Below are 6,745 nucleotides of genomic sequence, written 5' to 3'. Positions count from 1 at the left end.
TTTGATCTTAGCCATTCTGACAGGTGTAAGGTGGTATCTGAGAGTCGTTTTGATTTGCATTTCCCTGATGATTAGGGATGTTGAGCAATTCCTTAAATGTCTTTCAGCCATTTGAGCTTCCTCTGTTGAGAATTCTCTGTTTAGTTCTATAGCCCATTTCTTTCTTTCTTCTTCTTCTTCTTCTTTTTTTTTTTGACAGATCCTGCCTCAAGTTTATTTGTAAAAACAGCATGGGGTCCTGATCATCTGCAAATAGTGTGTAGGTGTGTCACACCAGTCCATCTGTCTGGCAGACAGAAACCTTTTCTATGGGGCCTTCACAGGGGCCTGGGCACCTTTGGGAGCCTGAGCTGGAGCTGAGGCTTCTGCCTTGGTTTGAGCCTTGGGCTTTGGCTGGCAGAGCCTACGACCCTTGTATAGCCCATTTCTTAATTGGACTGTTGGGCATTTTGATGTCTAATTTCTTGAGTTCTTTATATATTCTGGATATCAGCCCTCTTTCAGATGTGGGGTTGGTGAAGACCTTTTCCCATTCTGTAGGCTGTCACTTTGCCTTGTTGACCGTATCCTTTGCTCTACAAGCGCTTCTCAGTTTCAAGAGGTCCCATTGAATGATTGTTTCTCTCAGTGTCTGTGCTACCGGTGTTATATATAGGAAGTGATCTCTGGTGCCAGTGTGTTCCAGACTACTTCCTACTTTCTCGTCTATCAGGTTCAGTGTAACTGGATTTATGTTGAGGTCTTTGATCCACTTGGACTTAAGTTTTGTGCACAGTGACAGATATGGATCTATTTGCAGCCTTCTACATGTTGATATCCAGTTATGCCAGCACCATTTGTTGAAGATGCTTTCTTTTTTCCATTGTACAGTTTTGGCTTCTTTGTCAAAAATTATATGTTCATAGGTGTGCGGATTAATGTCAGGGTCTTCAGTTTGATTCCATTGGTCCACATGTCAGTTTTTTGCCAGTACCAAGCTGTTCTTATTACTGTAGCTCTACAGTAGAGCTTGAAGTCAGGGATCGTGATGCCTCCAGAGGTTGTTTTATTGTACAGGATTCTTTTGGCTATCCTGGGTTTTTTGTTTTTCCATATGAAGTTGAGTATTATTCTTTCCAGGTCTGTGAAGAATTGTGTTGGTATTTTGATGGGGATTGCATTGAATCTGTAGATTGCTTTTGGTAAAATTGCCATTTTTACTGTGTTAGTCCTGCCTATCCATGAACATGGGAGATCTTTCCATTTTCTGACATCTTCTTCAATTTCTTTTTTCAGGGACTTAAAGTTCTTGTCATATAGGTCCTTCACTTGCTTGGTTAGTGTTACCCCAAGGTATTTTATATCATTTGTGGCTATTGTAAAGGGTGATGTATCTCTGATTTCCTTCTCAGCCTGTTTGTCAATTGTATATAGGAGGGCTACTGATTTTTTTTGAGTTGATCTTTATCCTGCTGTGTTGCTGAAGGTGCAGTCAGTGCTCTTAACCTCTGAGCCATCTGTCCAGCCCTGACTAGGGAATTTTTTTGGTGGTTTTTTGAGACAGAGTTTCTCTGTGTAGCTTTGGAGCCTGTCCTGGAACTTGCTTTGTAGACCAGGCTGGCCTCGAACTCACAGAGATCTGCCTGCTTCTGCCTCCCGAGTGTTGGGATTAAAGGTTGTGCCACCACTGCCCGTAAAAACTGTTTCACGCCGGGCAGTGGTGGCGCACGCCTTTAATCCCAGCACTCGGGAGGCAGAGGCAGGCGGATCTCTGTGAGTTCGAGGCCAGCCTGGGCTACCAAGTGAGTCCCAGGAAAGGCGCAAAGCTACACAGAGAAACCCTGTCTCGAAAAACAAAAACAAAAAACAAACAAACAAACAAAAAAAACCAAAAAAAACCAAAAAACAAAAAAAAAAACTGTTTCACGCAATTTGAATTGAGTTTCCCTTTGGGAAAACAAGAAAGCTATTAAGTGCATGATATGCTGATACTAAAAAGGATAATTCTGTCTGAAGTTTTATTTGCTCCATTCACAAGCTGCTTTTGTTCTGAGGTGTCTCCCTTGACTGTTGGTTGATGACACACATGCATTAAGAAAGGCTCAAATGTGCCTACTGGTTATGGAGTCTCTTTCCCTTTGAAGTTTTCTAGTGGAGAATGAAACTTAACCCTAGATTTCTCTTGTGTCTACTCACGACACACATAGGACATCCTGGTAAGCATAGGACAACCACTACCAGAGGAACAAATATTTATTTTTGCTTTTTCAAGACAGGGTTTCTCTGTGTAGTCCTGTTTGTCCTAGAACTCACTCTGTAGGCCAGGCTGGCCTGAAACTCAGACATTTGCCTGCCTCTGCCTCTGGAGTGCTGGGATTATAGGTGTGAGTCAATACTGCCCGCCAGGAGGAAAAACTCTTAAAGTGATTTATCAGGATGGGAACACAATTGGGGAAAAGAATGACTAGGAATGGTGGTTCAGGCATCTAATCCCAGCACCGGGGAGGCTGAGGCAGAATCATAGATAGCCTCATAGTTTCAGGGCAGCCGGGACTCTATTGGGAGACCCTGATGTGTGGGAGGTGAAGGGGTTGGGGGTGAAGGTGTGGGAAGAGTGTGTGCTTTAATCTTCAAAAACTAAATAAAGTTATAAAAGAGTTTATTTTAACAATATATTTGCAATTATCCAAAACCCTTAGGACCTACAAAAATGTTTTCAGAGAAAAGTGTGTGACAGCTTGATACGTCATCCTCCTGACATCTGATTTTTGCTACATGAATGTAAGAATCAGGTTTGCAAAAGCAAACATCTGATCAATTTTCCTAAGTCAGTGAGGTTCAAATCCTTCTCTTTGGAAGCGCTGATCTGGCTGATTTCGTAACCCTTGGCCTATGGCATTTCTTACTGCACTGTTCCTTTGGTTAAGATGAAACACTTTCCCATGCTTTGCTTGAACTTGAGTTTTTGTCTGTGGCTGAGACTCTTTGGAACTTAGAGTTGTCTGGCCTTGGCCTCCAGAGTAGTTAGGATCATAAGCATGAAGCACCACCAGGTCCAGACCTCTCTGCCCCCCACCCTCTCTCTCTCTCTCTCTCTCTCTCTGTGTGTGTGTGTGTGTGTGTGTGTTATGCATTTTGGGTATTTTTATTCACATATATTAAGATGCACGTGTGGCATGTGTGGGCATAAGTGCATATGTGTATATAAGCATGTAGAGGCTGGAGCTGACTTCAGGGAACCTCTAGGATGACTATCCAATTTATTTGTAGAGGTATTGTCCCTTGATGAACCTGGAACCTGTTAATTCTAACTAGTGTAGCTAGCCAGCTGACCCAGAGCACCCTCTGTCCCATCTCTTGCTTCCTGAGTGCTGGGATTACAAGTGGCTGCCATGGTCTGAGGATACAAGGTGAGGTCCTTATGCTTGTATGGGAAGCACTTATGTAGTGAACATCTCCCCAGCCCCTTGAACTCTATTTTACAATATTTAGACCATTCATTTTCCATCTCTATAGTTGTTGCTGTTTGAGTACCCTTAAAACACATACAGATTACCCTTGCAGTTTTTCTCTATCATTTTGTTTTTCCAATTCTGAATGTTTTTTCTTACTTTATAGATACTTTGGATTTCTTATTTCAAAGCCTCCATATTTAACCACAAAACAGATCCAGGAAAGAAAGCTTCTGCATCCACTCATCTTCAGAAAGACCAGAAGAGATATGCGCCTTTGTGGGCATATACACTTGACTTGCATATCAGTGTTTGGGGCCCTTGAGAAAAGATGTTTGGGTGGGCATGGTGGTGCAGGCTGTATTCCCACCATTTGGGAGGATGAGGCAGATGAGGCAGGGAGATTGTAAACTCCGTAGCTAGGCTCCATCTCAAAAGAAAAGTAAGTATGATGGTCTCAGAGCACTTGCTACTTTGAACTAGCCATAGTGGAACAGTGGCTGAATACGAATTTATTGTTCAATAAACTGTGCATGTTCAGTGTTTTATAGATAGTTCATGAGAACCTTGAAATATTCTTATTAATTCAGCTTTGTGATTCATCATTTTGCCTGAGAAGAGAGGTGGTCAGTCCGCAGTGGCTGCGTGGGGATACCCACACAGGCCTGTGCTTTACTGCTCTCGCCTTGCAGTCTGGTGCCTCTGGGGGACTTGCCTCCCCTGGACCCATCTCTGCTTCCCAGTGCCACTCAGTTCTGCTTGCAGTGAAGCCAACCCAGATTCTCTCTGTCCTTCCTCCGCCCCTGCTGTCTTCCTAACATGTTATCCTTGTCAGTTAACCCAAATACAACTTGGGTCCTAAGAAGCAGAGGTGCCAAAGAAAATGAGTCCTGGATCACAAAGGCTTTTAAACTACTTATGTAGTTTGAACTACTTGTAAGTCTGTGCTTAGTCATTCAAAATGTCACCTGATTAATACACACTTAAGGCTCAGCAGAGGCTTAACCACCATTTTCTCCCTGTCTGCTACTCCCCTCTCCTAAGACAGCAACAGCCCTCTCCCTCGACCAACACATTCCTTTTGTGTGTGTGTTGTTTTGTTTTGAGACAGGGTCTCACTATGTAGCCCTGGCTGGCCTGGGACTCCTTATGTAGAACAGGCTGGCATGGAACTCAAAGATCTGTCTGCCTCTGCCTTCTGTGTGCTTGGAATAAAAATGTGAGCCTTGGCCGGGCGGTGGTGGCGCACGCCTTTAATCCCAGCACTCGGGAGGCAGAGCCAGGCGGATCTCTGTGAGTTCGAGGCCAGCCTGGACTACCAAGTGAGTTCCAGGAAAGGCGCAAAGCTACACAGAGAAACCCTGTCTCGAAAAACCAAAAAAAAAAAAAAAAAAAAAAAAATGTGAGCCTTTTGCCCAGGCTCCTCTCCATTCTAGTGTTCTAGTCCCCCTGGTGCTCAACCAGGGCTAATCTAATTTACTCCCCATCTTTCCCCATAAAAGCTATTTTTTCCTTTGATCCTTTGTTCCTTTATTTATTTATTTGGAGACAGTGTCTTGATGTGCAGCCCAGGCTGGCCTTGAACTCATGATCTTCCTTGCTTCGGCCTCCTAAGTGCTGAGATTGACAGGCCTGGCACCACACCCAGCTCCATCTTAGCTGTTTTGTGGGGTAGCTACTATGTGCAAGCACACACACACACACACACACACACACACACACACACACACACACACTTATCTTCATCTATTTTATAGATCCAGCATGGTCAAGGATAGGATAGCACCAGACCTAGACAACAAAGCTCTTTCCCCTGGAAAGCTAGAGGGTTCTTCTGAGAGACAATGGTGCAGATGGTGCAGACCTGCCATCCCAGCTATCTAGGAGGTCAAGGCAGGAGGATCAAAGTTCAAGGCCAAAGCAACAGAGTGGTTTAAGAGCTGCTGGAGAAGTTGACAAGATCTTGTCTCAAAATGAAGTGTGCATGAAATTTTGAGTTTCATTCTCAATACTGCAACCAATCCTCAGAGAGGGAAGCCTCCAGTCTCTGCAGAATTCATGAGATGGAGCTTCCCAGTGAACAGGGATGACTTCTAGGCAGGACAGGAGAAAGCATGCTTAAGGGAGATTCCTATACCTATCTCCTTGGCTCTCTATTGTAACATCTCATTTCTGTGTACATGCTCCTCTTCATTAAATGATGTTAACCTCTGTTCAGCTAGATAGCAGCCCATGTGCTCCCACAGAGCAGATGAGGACAGGTGCCTAGAGGGCAGATCAGGCCTGGCAGCCCCTGTTGGCATTTGCTACTTCTCTAGACAGTGAGCAGCAGCCTCCGGGGCCGAGGTCTTTCACTCCTGTAGTAGCACAATGCTGAAAAGATCATCTTGCATTAACTCTGGGGAGTAATCGTCTAATCACATTCTGGAGTGATTTGAGGCACTTGTGTGGACTGAATTCATCCCACCACCCCAGGAGCAGCTTTATGAGGCAGCAGCCTGGCCCCATCAAGTCTTATTGCTTAATTAAAAACAAATTCCCAAGTAATTTTTTTTGTGTTTTATTTATTTATATATTTTTACTTTGCCATAAAACCAGCCACTCTCATATGCAGAGTCTAGGTTTAAAAAATAACAACATTAAGAAATGGATGTAGAAGAGGGACTATTTATAAAGAGGAAGGAGACTAGTGGGATGGATGTGAGGGGCATGTAAGGATAATGGGGTGAAAATAATCAAAAGGCATAATATAATTTATTAAAATACAGTAATGGGACCCACTCTTTGTTGGGAGAATTCCTTGATGAAATCTCCCAACCTACCTTTGTCCCACAGTAGGTCATAAAGCCCTCTCATTCCACAGCATCCTGTCTCACCCCTGAGGGTAGAGATGCTGCAGAGAGGCCAAGCAAGATGCTAAAGTCCACAAAACTTTCTGTTATTTTTTCCTGAGGAGTTTTGTGCAAGGCTTCTGTCTGCTTCAAATTCTTTTTAAGCCCTGGCATTGTTTCTATTTTTCATTTTAGCCATTTCTGTGGGTCATAAGTAGTATCATGTTAATTAGAGTTTCATCAGTGATTAATGCCACTGATTATTATCTATTGGGATCTTTTGTCCATTTTTTTCTATTGTCTTATCTGTTTTTTCCTTATTATTATTATTTTTGTTTTTCCAGACAGGGTTTCTCTGTGTAGTTTTGGTGCCTATCCTGGAGCTCACTCTGTAGATTAGGCTGGCCTTGAACTCACAGAGATCCGCCTGGCTTTGCCTCCCCTGAGTTCTGGGATTAAAGGTTTGCACCACTGCCACCTGGC

The sequence above is a fragment of the Peromyscus californicus genome, unplaced genomic scaffold (assembly GCF_007827085.1).
Source record: "Peromyscus californicus insignis strain IS unplaced genomic scaffold, ASM782708v3 Scaffold_4__1_contigs__length_199733344, whole genome shotgun sequence".
Classification (NCBI taxonomy): Eukaryota; Metazoa; Chordata; class Mammalia; order Rodentia; family Cricetidae; genus Peromyscus; species Peromyscus californicus.
The sequence above is the reverse complement of the archived record's forward strand: the minus strand, read 5'-3'. Positions refer to the sequence as shown.